Below are 14,165 nucleotides of genomic sequence, written 5' to 3'. Positions count from 1 at the left end.
AATATGATTTCATCATTTTAATAATTATATGACATTTAATGGCTTATGATAGTAATAAGAATCCAGTTTTTTTTTGTTATTTACCATATGTGTCGGGCATTATCATTCATTGAATTTTGTAACTTGAGATTAATACTATTATTATCTTAATTATACAAATGAAGAGAATGGGATACAGAGAGGCTGAATAACTTGCCCAAGGTACACAGCCAGTAAATGGCAGAGCCAGATTTTGAACCCACATCATCTGGCTCCAGAATCCTTATTTTCATTTTTTTAAAAAATATTTTATTTATTTATTCATAAGAGACACACAGAGAGAGAGGCAGAGACACAGGCAGAGGGAGAAGCAGACTCCATGCAGGGAGCCTGACGTGGGACTCGATCCCGGGTCTCCAGGATCATGCCCTGGGCTGAAGGCAGACGCTAAACTGCTGAGCCACTGGGGCTGCCCCAGAATCCTTATTTTCAGACACTACTTCCTGTCACACCATGGACATGGCATAGTTTATCATTTCCCCTAGTGATGGCCCTTTAGATTGTTTCTAACTTTTTACTATTATAAACAATATTCTGATGAACATTTGTGTGAATTACATATTTTAGTTATCTTTGATTATTTACCTAAGATCTACCCTCAGAAGTAGAATTTATGAAACAAAGCATAAACTTTTTAAAAAGATTTTTTATTTATTCATGAGAGACACACAGAGAGACAGAGACACAGGCAGAAGGAGAAGCAGGTTCCCTGCAGGGACTCAATCCCAGGACCCCAGGATCACGACCTGAGCCAAAGGCAGACGCTCAATCACTACTCAGGTGCCCCAGCATAAACATTTTTAAAGAAGATTTTGTTTAGGGCAGCCTGGGTGGCTCAGCAGTTTAGCGCCGCCTTCAGCCCAGAGCCTGGAGACCGGGGATCGAATCCCACGTCGGGCTCCCTGCGTGGAGCCTGCTTCTCCCTCTGCCTGTGTCTCTGCCTCTGTGTGTGTGTGTGTGTGTGTTTGTGTCTCATGAATAAATAGATAAAACTTAAAATATTTTGCTTATATATTAAAGAGAGCGAGAAAGCATGAGCGGGGGGGGGGGGGCAGAGGCAGAAGGAGAGAGAATCTCAAGCATACTCCTGCTGAGCATGGAGCCTGACAGCAGTTCAATCCCACAATCCCAAGATCATGACCGGAGCTGAAATCAAGAGTCAGATGCTTAACCGACTGAGCCACTCAGGTGCCCCAGGGCATAAACATTTTTAAGACTTTATTTTTTTTAAAGATTTTATTTATTTATTTATTTATGAGAGACACACAGAGAGAGGCAGAGACAGAGAGGGAGACACAGGCTCCCCACGGGGAGCCCAATGCGAGACTCAATCCTTGGACCCAGGATCATGCCCAGAGCCGAAGGCAAATGCTCAATTACCAAGCCACCCAGGCATCCCATTTTTAAGACTTTTAGATGCATTTTCAGGTTTCCCTCCAGAGGAATGTCAGCAGAGTCCACTCTTACCAGCAATATAGGAGGGCTGGGCTGTACACTTTAAGAGGAAGCCTGACCCTCAGAATTTTGGCCATTGCAGGGGGAACAGGTTGGTACAGGATATGGAAGTAGTTGCATGCAAGGCAACGGGACTGGAGATACATAGTCTGGCGAGGACTTAGATGCTAGACAGAAGGCGAGGGTACACTCGTGGCCACAGTCACATGTGTGATGGGCTATTGAGTGGAAGAGAGAGAGGTTTGTCCTGAGGCTTTAGAGGAGAAGTGGGCCAGCGAGCTGTAGTTGACACTGTGAGCCCTCGTCCTTTGTGGGGCTTTGGATTGGGCGGGGAGGGTGTTGAATAAGTGTTACATGACCCGCTGCCATCCTGGCTTGGGTTCGGGTAGGGCATGCGTATGGGGGAGGCCGATACCACCCACAGAACATTACATCTTCTGGTCTTAAGTGGGGGGTCTGCTCCTCCTTCCACCCCTGCCTTGGGGAGCCTGGCCCAGCCTGGTACTTCTCTCTGTCTATTCCTTCAGAGGCTGAGCAGCACAGCCTGGCTTGTGTCATGGGCCACATAACTCTTCCATTATGCATGAGGGAGACCCAGTGGTGAGCGAATGAGCAAGCTGGGGTGGGGGGGTGGGGGGCTGAATGGTTATTAATAAACAAGTGTATTGTGTGGGATTCCATTCACAGCACTTTGAGAGGACGTGGTGGGCTTGAGATAATAAAGCCCTGTTTATGTCACCAAGGGCTGGGGAGGTGGCAAGTGGGAGGTGGCAAGGAACAGGGAAACCAGGAATTATTTTGATTCCACCCGGAGCAGGGCTGCTGTGTTTGCTCTGAGGCCAGCATCCAGGGGGGCAGATCTAGCTGGGATTTTGCTCAGGCTTCTGCACATTGGAATAGCCTGGGTCCTGAGAAATGCCTAGCTTTCCATCCCCATCTGTGCCCACGGAGGGAGGCTGAGAAGACGCTGGATGAACTGGAGCACAACTCGTTCAGGAGAGAGGTGGAGTGGTCAACTCTACCCCACTCCCGGCCTCCTGTCCCTGCCCCATTCCTTCTGGGTGAGTCCTTCTGCTTTGGCCTTCTAAGATCCAAAGTGGCCTGTGTTAGGATTGTGCCTCATTTCCTGAAGATGCTGGAGTTGTGTGTATGTGCAAGGTCTGCAGGAAGCTTCCTAGCCAGTGAGAGGACTGGTTTGGTATTAGGGTGTGAAACATGAAGGAAGCAGGCCAGAAGGGAGAGAAGTGATAAGGAGGGATTAGCTTCAATTTTGGAGGAAGCGCAGCAAGGGACGAGGCTCCCAAGTCCTAGCAAGGAGAGCCTCGTAGGGGAGCTTTGTCTGAAGGGTGTCTGGGAAAGAGAGGCTGAGGAGCATTTGGCAGAGGAGGATCTCAGGCTGTGCACCTGATTGCAAAGCCCGTATTAACTCTGTGACTTATCCCTCTGGGTTAGCCCTCCCGAGCTCCTCCCTGTCTCTCCCTCAGCCCTTGGCTCTGGGCCCCACCATCCCAAAACAGCCCTCTTCGGCTCATCCTGTCCCACTCAGTCCTGGCATGCAGAAGCTGCTGGTTGGGAGGAAGTGAGAATAGACCATTTTGCTCTCCGCTGGCTTCTAGGGATGCAGAGCAGGTTTTGATTCAGGGTGTCTTGATTCTCTTTCACTTTGAGTTGAACCAAAACAGGAGGGAAGCCAGGGCGCAGGCAGGCCTGGGTCAACTGGCTCTGTCAGGAGCTAATGGTACTCCCTTTGGCCATGGCGAGTGGCTCTGGCCTGGAGCTCCCCTGATCCGGGAAACGTTTCCATCTCAAGCCAGCTCTAAGAAGCCGTGTGCTGGTTTGCTTATAAGTTGGGGGTGAGAAGGAGGCCGGTGCAGGGACTGTCTCTCCTGCCTTCCTTGTGGGTACATGGCTCCCTGAGGCAGGGCTTGGACTCAGTGACTTGAACTTTTTGTTCGGATTGAGGATTACATGACCCTACTTAACCCAGGAAGGTTTGAGGCTGTATTAGAGCCAGAATGGGCTGATTCTAGGTTATTGGAGGCTCAAATCAGAAGGGGCAATCTCCCCAAAGGCAAGCCAGACTTTTCCCCAGGGCAGTGTCAATGTCAATGTCTCAGAGCTATGCAGGCTACCCCCTTACCTGAATGCACAAAGCAAACAATGCAGGTTCCTTGAGTACGCTGCACCCCTGGATGGCCCACCCTGGTCCTAGTCGCAGAGCAGTGGGATGAGGAGGTGGCCCTGCAGAGTACGGTAGCTCTTCCTCAGGCTTTCCACTCCTACAGATGCTGTGGGCACTCATTTCCCTTCCTTCCCACAGTCAGAAGAGGTGGTGACTATTTTTAGAAGCATCTGCATGCTCCTCGGAGCACTGTTTCTATGATTTATGTGTCAGGCTGGGTACTCTTCTACTAACAGAGGGCACCAGAGCTGGCAAAACAGCGGGAGGTCAGGAGTAGGGGTGTGTGTGATTAACCCAACTGCAGTCTGCCTGCCTAGGCACCTAGCCTGGAGGAATGACCCAGCATCTTCCACCAAAATTTTCGGGGATTCCTACTGACTATTTTATGGTTGTCAGTTGGTGTGGGAGGTTCCTAGAAGGTCCAAGAACAGAGACAAGGGCCTTCCTCATAGAGGCAGGCAGGCTGAGTCGTGCCACGGGCCCTCCCCTCTCAAGAAGACAAGCCCAGCGTGTACCAGGAGGGATAGGCAAGATGGCCTTTCTCAGGGATGGGAAAGCCATCACAACTATAACTCTAACAGGCAGCTGCTCACTGAGAGTCTACCTGGGATGGGCTCTTCTCCAAGCACGTGGTGTCTGGTTATCTCCTGTAACAGGTGCTACTGTTCTTTTAGAATGGAGGAAACAGAGAAGATAAGCATGTTGCCTAGGGTCACACCATCCGTGACCAAGCCAGTTGTCCTCCCCAGCCCAAGACCCTGCTCTCCTGAGACTGTAGTGGGCTGTCTCCCAGTAGAAGGCAACAGCATGCTTTGTTTTGGAGGTAGGCCATAAGGAGGACTGAGGTCAGATGCAAAGAAGGACTTCTTGACAGTAAGAAGGGCCAGGTGAAATCTTCCTTGGAGATCTTTGGGAAGTATCTAGTGCTTCAGGAGGAGGCCTTCGCACAGGCCGGACTCTGGATTAATGGCCACTTGGAGATCTTATGTCAGTAAGCTGTCCGTGAGAGATGCAGGACCATGCATCAGTTGCACAGCAGCCTCTGAGCATGCCACGGATCCAACTGAGATTTGGGGTCTAGAAAAAAAGGCTGGCATGGGGAGGGGAGTGTCTGCTGAGGGCCCAATAGAGAGAGGAAGCCAGGAGAGGGAGGCCGCCCCAGGGAGCTCTGGAGCAGCCTGGGGGTTAATAGGTTTTTCATTTGAGCCTTCCAGTCAGACGTGCCCAGAAAGAGATCCCTGGCTTTGCTGGGGCTCCATTCTTGGAACCACCCCCTCCCATATGATGCAAGCATCTGTAGTTCATGTGAGCTTAGGGACCACTGCTGGGGGCTGTCCATGCTGAGGTGGGATTGGTGAGCCATTTGGGGAGGATGCTGACTCCTCTAGCCAGGCAGCCCCAGGGCTACCCTCCCCATTTCATGCCCTCGGTCCCCTGATCTATACCATGGCGGCAACCTCAGAGTAGAATATGCAGGGTGGGAGAATGCTCTCTCTTCTCCCTTGATTGCTGCAGTGAGGAATGGGTGTAGGCTGCCTGGGTTTCTGGCCAAGTTCTACCCCTAGCTGGCTGACCCCCTGGTTCCCTCAGCTGTCAAGTATGACATTAACAGCACCTGTCTCTTGGGACTTCATGAAGATAGATGAACTAATCCACAACGTCACTTAGCCCAGGAGAAAGGAGGAAGACCCCTCTGTCCAGGGCCGCCACACAGCCACTTCAGTCTCTCTCCCACGCCACCCCACTCTGTCTCCCACTGGGGCCCAGTTCTGTGTTGGGCAGGTGGCCTCACCAAGTGCCAGAAGCTCTATCCTCTGCTTTTCTCCTTGGCTCAGGTTAAATAGTCCAGAGGTCTCCTGGCTGCATCCTGCTGCTGCTCCCTTTAGCTGCAGGAGCCAGTGTGAGGCCAGATGCTCAAGGTCCAGGACTTCTGCTCCATGAGCTGCCTGCAGCCCCATTTATTTTGGGTCTATAGAGGTAAGAGTCCACTTCTGGTTTATCCCATGTGTCTGACCTGGCGAGTCTTCCTCATAGCTCAGTGTTACCCACCGTTTGAGGGCCTAGAGTTGAATCAGGGCTCTCTTCTGCCCCTTTCTGCCCTGTGACAGGCTCTCCACATTCCAGCTGCTGCACCTCCAACCCACCATCCTGCATCCATTTCCTTCTCCCCACGTTTCTGGCTTTCTGTCCTGACTGCCTCTGCCCCAGGTCCCTCCCTTTCTCTACCAGCACCCTTCTCCTTTGACCAGCCCTGCCTTGTCCCTGGGCTGAACATCGTCCAGTTTATACTTCTCAGGGATCCAAGGACACTATGCATGCCTAAAGCAAACATCTGTTGACATTTAGAAGTACCGAAGGATCCACATTTTCATTTCTGTATGAATGTCACATATTCTCCTTCTGGTATAGGAAGCTTAAAGCTGGGCCCTGTGATAGCCCCACATTGATGATCATTTTTTAAAAGGACAGGTAACTTTCCACTTGGCTCCAGACTAAGCAGGGTCAGAATGAGGGGGTTGAGAGGACAATGGTGACATAATGCTTTCTGGCTGTCCCCAGTCACTGCCCTATCCTTTTGATTCAGTTCTTTCCATAACTTGATGAGTCAAATACCACAGTCCCCATTCTATCTGTAGAAGGGGAAACAGGTTAAGTGACTTGCCTAAGGTCACACAGTGATTAAGTGGGAAAGTCAGAATTTGAAAGTGGTTCTGTTTTGGGTCTGCAGACACCTCTGGAAGCTGGATTTCTGACTCTGAACAAATCCAAGTGTCCTATTCATGTTCCTTCCTCCTAACCCTACATTCCCTGGTGGTGAATCTCTGAAGGTGAGAGAGGAGACCTCCACCTTGGGCCACTGCCTGTCAGCCTCCAGGGTGGGCCAGCAGTCAGCCATACTGCTCAACATGTCAGAGAACAGACTATATTTAACTGGAAGAAAGGGAATAAGAAACAGAATGAGGAATCTGGAAGTGCCTGAATAATACAGTATTAGAAAGTGAAAATGCTTCTCCTCCCAGAGTGCCTGGGCAGCTCAGTCAGTCCGCTCTTGATTTCAGCTCAGGTCATGATCTCAGGGTCCTGGGATTGAGCCCTGCATTGGGCTCCCTGCTCAGCGGGTAGCCTGCTTTTCCCTCTCCCCTGCCACTCTCCCTGCTTCTGTGTTCTCTCTCTCTCTCCCCCCCACCAAATAAATAGATATTTTAAAAATAAATAAGTAAAGTGCTGCTTCTCCCTAAAAACAGTCTGTGAAGGAACATTCTGCAAAATGTTTGCAGATGGACCAGAGGCCTTAGAGCCAGAAACCTGTACAATCCGTAGGAGTAACTGCTCCCCATCACCAGGCTTGAGCTGTTCTCAGGGCTTTCTCTCTCTCCAGTGCCCCTCAGCTCCCCTGCTGGGGGCTCTTTGTATGGGAGTGACATGGTAATGGGCCTAAGCACACACCAAGAGCCAATGGTAGGTACCAGCCACCCTATTCCCCCCCCCCCCAAATCCCCAACCAAGACAGGATGTGATTAACTAGTTCTGAAGAGCATTTGGAACTCAACTTCCAGCGGCTTGAGGAGAGGTCTGATGGAGTCTTTGTTTGCCTAACTCTGAAATTCTGAGGTTGTGGGAGAGGTGGAGGGAGGAGGGCTCTGCAGGCCCTTTAGATTCAGCCAAGAATCGTCTGGTAAATATACAGTCATTTGGAATGTATTGTCTTCCTTCTTAAGCCTTTAAGATCTGCCTTCTAAATTACTACTAAAGCACACGAGTCTCTAGTGCTCATAGTGTTTTTATCTTTTCACTTTTAAAATAAACTGTATTGGAGTATAATTTACATTCAATAAAATGTACTCATTTTAAAAGTGTAGTCAGATGAGATTTGACATATGTAATCACCACTCCAATCAAGTTATAGAATATTTCATCACCCCTGAAAATGCCCTCATTCTATCTGCAGGCATTCTCCCCCCAGCCCCTGGCCCCAGGCAAGCACAGAGCAACTTTTGGTCACTGTAGATTGATTTGCACATTCTAGATATCTATGTGTGTGCAGTATGGTCTTTGTGTCACTGCTAGAGTTTGATATAAGCTTCAGGGGAGAATAAATTATTTGAGATTCCTGCACGGGCATGGCCCCTGCCGGCATCTCTGCACCCCCTCTGTTCTTCCCGAGCCCTTCAGCCTACTCTCACCTGGTGTGTGGACATGGTATTCCTTGAGTCTGTGGCAGGAGAAAGATTCCTCCCTTCCCTTTGCTTTGGCACTAGGTCTAGGGAAATGGTAGGGAGAGGAGGTTTGGGGAAAAGCAAGATGTGAGGAATGACTCTCAACCATGAGAAATGGCTGTGAGGTTCCAGGTGATGGAGCCTGCATAATGTGGAGGTGGACAGGCAACTGAGCTGGCTTCTCTCCTGCTGCTGGCTTTGTTACCACTACTGCTGCCATTCTTTGCATTGAGGTGAGTATGAAAGCTCCTATCCTAGAATTCAGGGGTTCTTTTGAATGAATTGAGGGGCATGGAAGGAGAGGAAGCAGACTTTAGGTCCAGCCTGTGGGGTGTGTATCCTGCCTGGCAGGGATGTGTTGGAGGACAAGCAGCAGGGAGCTTGGCTTATTGGCCATCTTGTGACTAGAGCTGACCGTGCCACAGTCTTCTCTTTGTGCTCAGGTCTGCAGCTTCTCGTCTTCTTGGGCAGGATGGAAAGGCAGCACATGTAAGCACTGATTCTTACATGGTGGCAATGATCCTGGGTGTCAATCTGGACAGAGAAGGACACAGTGCTAAAGATTTCCTGCAATTTGCATAACCTTTCTGGGATCCTGTTGACCTATCTCCACAAGTGGGCATATTTGAAGGATTTTTTTTTTTTTAATTTGAAGGATATTTTAAAGGTGCTTTCATTTCTTGGGGAAAAGGAATACAAACTAAAATCAAGATGCTGTCATTATGGTATTTTTTTTCTTTTGTTTTATCATCATATTATTATTTCATTGTGGTAAAATATACTGTTGGGGAGGAAGAAATTTTTCTATATCTTTCAAGATTCCTCTAGCTACATTGAGAATTAAGTCAATTAAGTTGACGTGAAATAGAGTAACAAGAGAAAATTCGAGCTTAATTTCATACATACCGGGAATCTACACAGACATGACAATCCAAAGACATTCAGACAAAATGAGGTATATATGTCATCCTGAATTAGGGAGAAGGGGTAGCATCTGTGACTTCAAAGGAAAGGAATGCAATTCACAGAAGAATGAAAAAGTGTCAGCATTTGGTAAACAAATGTTGTCGGACCACTCAGAAACGGTGGGACCTAGAGGACTTTGGTGGGACCTAGATGACTTTGGTCAGTCAGGCTCTACTAGGTACCTCTCAGCCTACTCTCCCTAGTTTATAGCATAATGTAGTTATTTGTGGTGATAGCTCCCTTTTTGGAGCAGGTCCTCTATCTAAAACTTTTTAGGCAGTTGGTATGTGTAGAAGGCAGAGGTCAAAGTTTTTTCCTGAGTCTTTTGGGTCTTGATTTTTTTTTAGCTTAATAATCTTTTTATAAACTGCATGCCAGTATGGTACACCTTGAGGCAGCCTGCCCTTGGCTCTTGCAATACACAACATAAAATTTTAACCATTTTAAATTATACTGTTCATGGTACCAGACACATTTACATTAGGTGCAACCATTACCACCATCCATCTCCAGAACTTTTTATCTTCCCAAACTGAAATTCCATACCCATTAAACATTAACTCCCCATTCCCTCTTCCCCTGGCACCTGGCAACCTTCATTCTACTTTCTGTCTCTATGAATTCCATTATTCTCGGTATTTCATATGAGCAGAATCATGCAGTGTTTGTATGTGACTTATATCACTTAGCATAATGTCTTCCAAATTCATCCCTGTTGTAGCAAATATCAGAATTCCATTCCTTTTTAAAGCTGAATTAACATTTGATTGTATAGGTATACCACATTTTGTTTATCCATTCATCTGCCAGTGGACATCTGAGTTGTTTCTGCCTTTTGGCTGTTGTGAATAATGCTGCTATTATGAACATTTGTATACAAATACCTGTTTGAGCCATTATGGTATTTAAATGCTCAGCAGCCCCTCCTACCAGCAGTTCCTGCTTAAATTTACTGCTGTCCAAGGCCCAGAGTGATGTGCATTCCTGCTCCTCTAGCCTGGCACCCTGTCTTCTCCAAGTTGGTGCCTGTGGCAAGTGGTATGCTTCCAATACTTCATTCTTTGATAAGTATTGGGACTTAGGAGTTTTGAGTTCCTTTCTCTAGAAGCTTCTTTTTTGGTGTGTTTTAGCTACTCTTGGCCACCAGCTGACTTTTGGAGTTTGATTCCATTAAGCTTCTTAATATCAGAATATAACAGACCATCTTTGGTTCATCAAGGAAAGAAAAACTAAATTTTATCAATTATCTATTATGTGCTATCAGGAACCTGTGCTATTCTGTATATTCACGTACTACTAACTTCACATCCTTTTATAGGGCTGTCCAGTGAGATAGGGACCCATCCTGAGTTTTAAAGGTAATGAAGCTGAGGAGAGGTTCAGGGAAGTTAAGTCACTTGCCCAAGCTCATGGAGGCCAACATTCTATACACTACCTAAATACCTCCCTGGTCTTTCAGATGCAAATGAGCCAGAGAAATTTTCTGGACCTTTTCTTTTACAATGGAAATCCAAGCCTGGAGTTCCCCCCCTATGATTTGAAAAGAATAATCCTTTGGGCTTCGTTGCCCTAGTTTTGGTAAAATATGGAATTATTAATTAAGGCTTTGCTTTGTTTTTCTGAATATACAAAAGTAGAGAATAGTATCATGAATCCCCACGTACTCCTCACCCAGCTTCAATAATTATGGACTGTTGGTCTGTCTTGTTTCATCAGTCAGGTTCTTCTTTTTGATCCATGGGGTCCTCCCAAGTGATATGGCAGCAGTTGGTGTTTTCTAGAAGAGAGGAGGGGAATAAGCAGATCTGGAAATCGTGGAGCTAAATCTCTTCCCAGCTGGAAGAGTGTTAATTGCCACCGGTTGGAATCCCCTCTGATGGTTCATTATTCAGCTGGTTACTGAACACCATCCAGGAGGCAGGGGAAGGAGGGCAAATCTTTTGAGAGGCCTGGCAGGACCTGGCAGGGTGGTATGCAGAGAGGCTTCCCTTTCTTAGAGCATTTTCTTCCTACTGTTTGATTTTATTGGAATTCTTCTGAGTGGCAAGAGAGAAGGTTATGTGAGGATAACTGTCCCCTTAGGAGAACAACACTAAGCCAAAGCAGTCTTGAGGTAGAACAAGGACTGGTGGGAAAAAAGCCTATAGCCTATTCCACTAGATTTATTTAACAAACATTTTCACTTTTATTTTGTTATGAATATCCACAGTGGGCCAGGACTGAGCAATGTAGTAGACAGATCCAACTATGACACATTGGTATCTGCTCTCAAAAACTTGTGGTCCACAAAAATAATAGCTAAATAACAACTAACATTTGTGTGTGCCAGAGACAGCCAGAGTACTTTATGTACGTTGTCTCCTTTATAACCCCTACTCTGCCCCAAACAATCTGCAAGAATTATGTCCATTTTATAAACAAGGAAAGTGGGGCTTCCTGCTGCCCTGTCTGTGCAGAATGAGTGACAGATGGGGAGGACCAAGGGTCAGGAGAGGGCCCAGGAGACTGGGACCTTCTCTCAGGCTGCAGGAATGTACTTCTGTAAAACCCAGGCAGATGTGCTTTCTCATAGAATTGAGGGCAGCCAAATGGCACATTTTTTCCTTGGGACTTTATTGAGGACCATGGGACTGATTTTTATTTAAAAGATAAGGCACTTCTTTTGGGAGGAGGAGAGGAGTAAAGACTGGAACTTGAGAAAGAGCACTTTTCTGAGGCTGCAGGAAGGGATGGACTGTTTGGGTTTTATTTAAAAGAAGATTTGGGAGGCGCTGGGTGGCTCAGGTCATGATCCCAGGGTCCTGGGATCGAGTCCTGCACCAGGCTCCCTGCTCAGCGGGGAGCTTGCTTCTCCATCTTCCTCTACCGCTGCCCCTGCTTGTGTATGCTCTCTCGCTCTTACTCTCTCTGTCAAATAAATAAATAAAATCTTTAAAATAAAAAAATAAAAGAAGATTTGGTGTCTTTCAAGCTGGAGAGACTAAAAAGAGATAGTTTTAAGGACAAGGAAGGAGCAATTTCTGATCCAGGCTGATTCTTTCCAGGATCAGGTGGTTTGGGGTTTCTGTGGCAGTTGCAGGAACAGCTGGTGGTGCCATCCTTGTCCTTCTGGGGTGAGGCCGGCTCCGTGGGCCCAGTTTCTGCATGGAAGCCTGCTTTGTGCATTTGAACATATTTTCTACAATTGTCTCGGCTAATGTGTCTAGCAGGGGGCAGCAAGTCATTTCTTTAAAAGACAACCCATGAACCTCTTTCCACGCACCGTGGGCATCCCCTCATCCCTTGCTGTGTGTAAGTCATAACTTGTAGGGTTAAGGTAAATTTAGAAGGCTCACTCCCCCTTTCCCCAAAAGGATGTGAAACGTTGAAATGAGAGTCCCAACGGCATGACTCTCCTTTAAGAAACCGAAAGAAAATGAAAGTTTATTATATTATCATTCTAATTTTTAAATTTTTAATTAAAAAAAAAATAAAGAGGTTTTTCTACCAGGAGATGAGGTGTGGGGTGCCATCTGGATCAGAAGCAGGAAGAAGAAACAGCTCAAGGTTCTTTCCAACTATGTCATTCTCTTGTTGTTTCCCATTCTGGGCTCCCAGATAATTTAAAAGCAGGGTTGCATACAGGATTAGCTTCATATAGAACCCTAGAGAAAATCCTGCCTTCAAATCAATGCATTGCCTCCATTTGGACCTTGCTGACAGAGAGAGGAAACATGAAAGTGGATGAGGACACCTCTTTCAGAAACGGAGGGCGTCCCAAACTGGCTAGACAAAATGCATGTGGCCTTTCAGAACAAGCCAGAGTCCGGGCAGGCTGCCTGCTCTCCTGGGACTACAACTCAGAGATGACGGTTGCTATGGATATGGGCAACTGGGGCTCCCCTGAGACAGCAGGGAGTTGAAGGCATGAAGCTGTTTGTTGCAGTGATGTGAAGGCTGGTGTCTGTACTTTCCTCACTGTGGAGCCACACTGTGAGGGACAGAAGACCAGCCTGGCCTAAGTGGTGCCTGGGCCTGGAGGACCCCAGGTGGCCCACCCTGGGGTGCCTGTGTATGTGAGATGGGGCACACCACCAGTGCAGAGTCACTGGGCTTTAGGTGACACATGGAGGACCTGTCCCATCAGTGTTGGATGCATAGTTCTCTCCTCTTTTCTCCTAATTTTGGAGGCCGGCAGTGCTAATTGCTCCCCAGACCCAGGAGTGCATTTCTGGATTGGAGGCGCTACCCAGTGAAGCTTTACTGTGAGTGGGGCTCCATCCTGGAAGCTGCAGGAAGGGTGTTAAAAGGTAGGGGGAACATAGTTTGTGCCACCAGGGCACCCCTGGTGTGAGGGGAGAGACACAGCCCCTGCCATCCATGAGCGCCCAGTCTGATGCAGACAGCCAGAGGTACATCAAGGACCCGGGGTGATGGACAGAGACAGGATAGAAAAAGCCCATCACTTCACACTTCCCATGAAGTCAGACACATCCGTGGTGTACCTCTAGGCTCAGCATTGCTACTCTTTCCCCAAGCTCCCTCCACTCCTGCCATGCCAGGGCCTGGGCTCTTCCATTTGGGTTCTTCAGATGGTACAGTGGGCCCTTCCTTGCTGTTCCCTTGGCTTGGGGCTGTTTTCTCCATCACCTCCCAGCTCCCTCACTATTTCACCATATTTATTCAGACCTCTGTTTTGGTATCATTTCCTGACCACCCTGTGGCAAGCAGCCCTTCCTGGCTTCCCAAACCTCTCTCTTAGCCACTCTGCCTGCTTTATTTTTCTCCATGGCACTTGTACTATTTACTAGTCTATTGTTTGATCATCTGCCTCCCCATTGGACAGTCAGCTCCTCCAGTGCTGGGACAATGCCTTGCTTACCACCGAGTCCCATTGCTAAGAGGATCACCTGGCACCTGGGAGGTGCTCAATAAATATTGGATGAGTGAGTGACAAACTGTGTAGCTCATGGTTCACAATGCTTCAATATTAGTCCACCAGTTGTAAAGATAAAACTTCTCATTTGCAATTCTAATTTGTGACTGAAGGACATTTTTCTTAAAATTAGGTTTTGGTTTCCTAAGACGGTATCTGTCACACAAGGGTATACAGACTTGGGGAGATTCTTAGATATGATCATGGCAGTTTGGGGATTTGTGTTACCTTTGGAAGATGGGTCTGTGTATTAGTCAAGTTTGGAGGACCCATATGTAGTTATTGGAAATCTGGTACATAAAACTTTTGAGGTAGGGTGCGTTGGAGGTAGCCTCAGAACTTTCTGGAGAGCAGATCTTGAACAGCAAGTAGAAAGAAAGGGGAAGGTCTT

At 47.5% G+C, this 14,165-nt stretch overlaps 1 protein-coding gene across 20 annotated transcripts in view; it reads left to right on the top strand.

The window, feature by feature from the left end:
* The window catches only part of NFASC (neurofascin), a 181,436-nt gene that overhangs the window by 37,653 nt on the left and 129,618 nt on the right, over positions 1–14,165 (top strand). Inside the window, exon 1 of one of the 20 annotated variants that reach the window (XM_072814730.1) lies at positions 2,282–2,555. The exons of 18 other annotated variants lie outside the window; for them this stretch is intronic. The gene's annotated coding sequence lies outside the window, so the exon portion shown is untranslated. Of the gene's footprint in view, positions 1–2,281; positions 2,556–5,633; positions 5,654–14,165 lie in introns of those variants that run through there. One more of the 20 variants, XM_072814731.1, reaches the window with a different exon arrangement.

The sequence above is a fragment of the Canis lupus genome, chromosome 38, assembly GCF_048164855.1.
Source record: "Canis lupus baileyi chromosome 38, mCanLup2.hap1, whole genome shotgun sequence".
Taxonomy (NCBI): Eukaryota; Metazoa; Chordata; class Mammalia; order Carnivora; family Canidae; genus Canis; species Canis lupus.
This window is presented reverse-complemented; position numbering and strand designations above follow the sequence as displayed.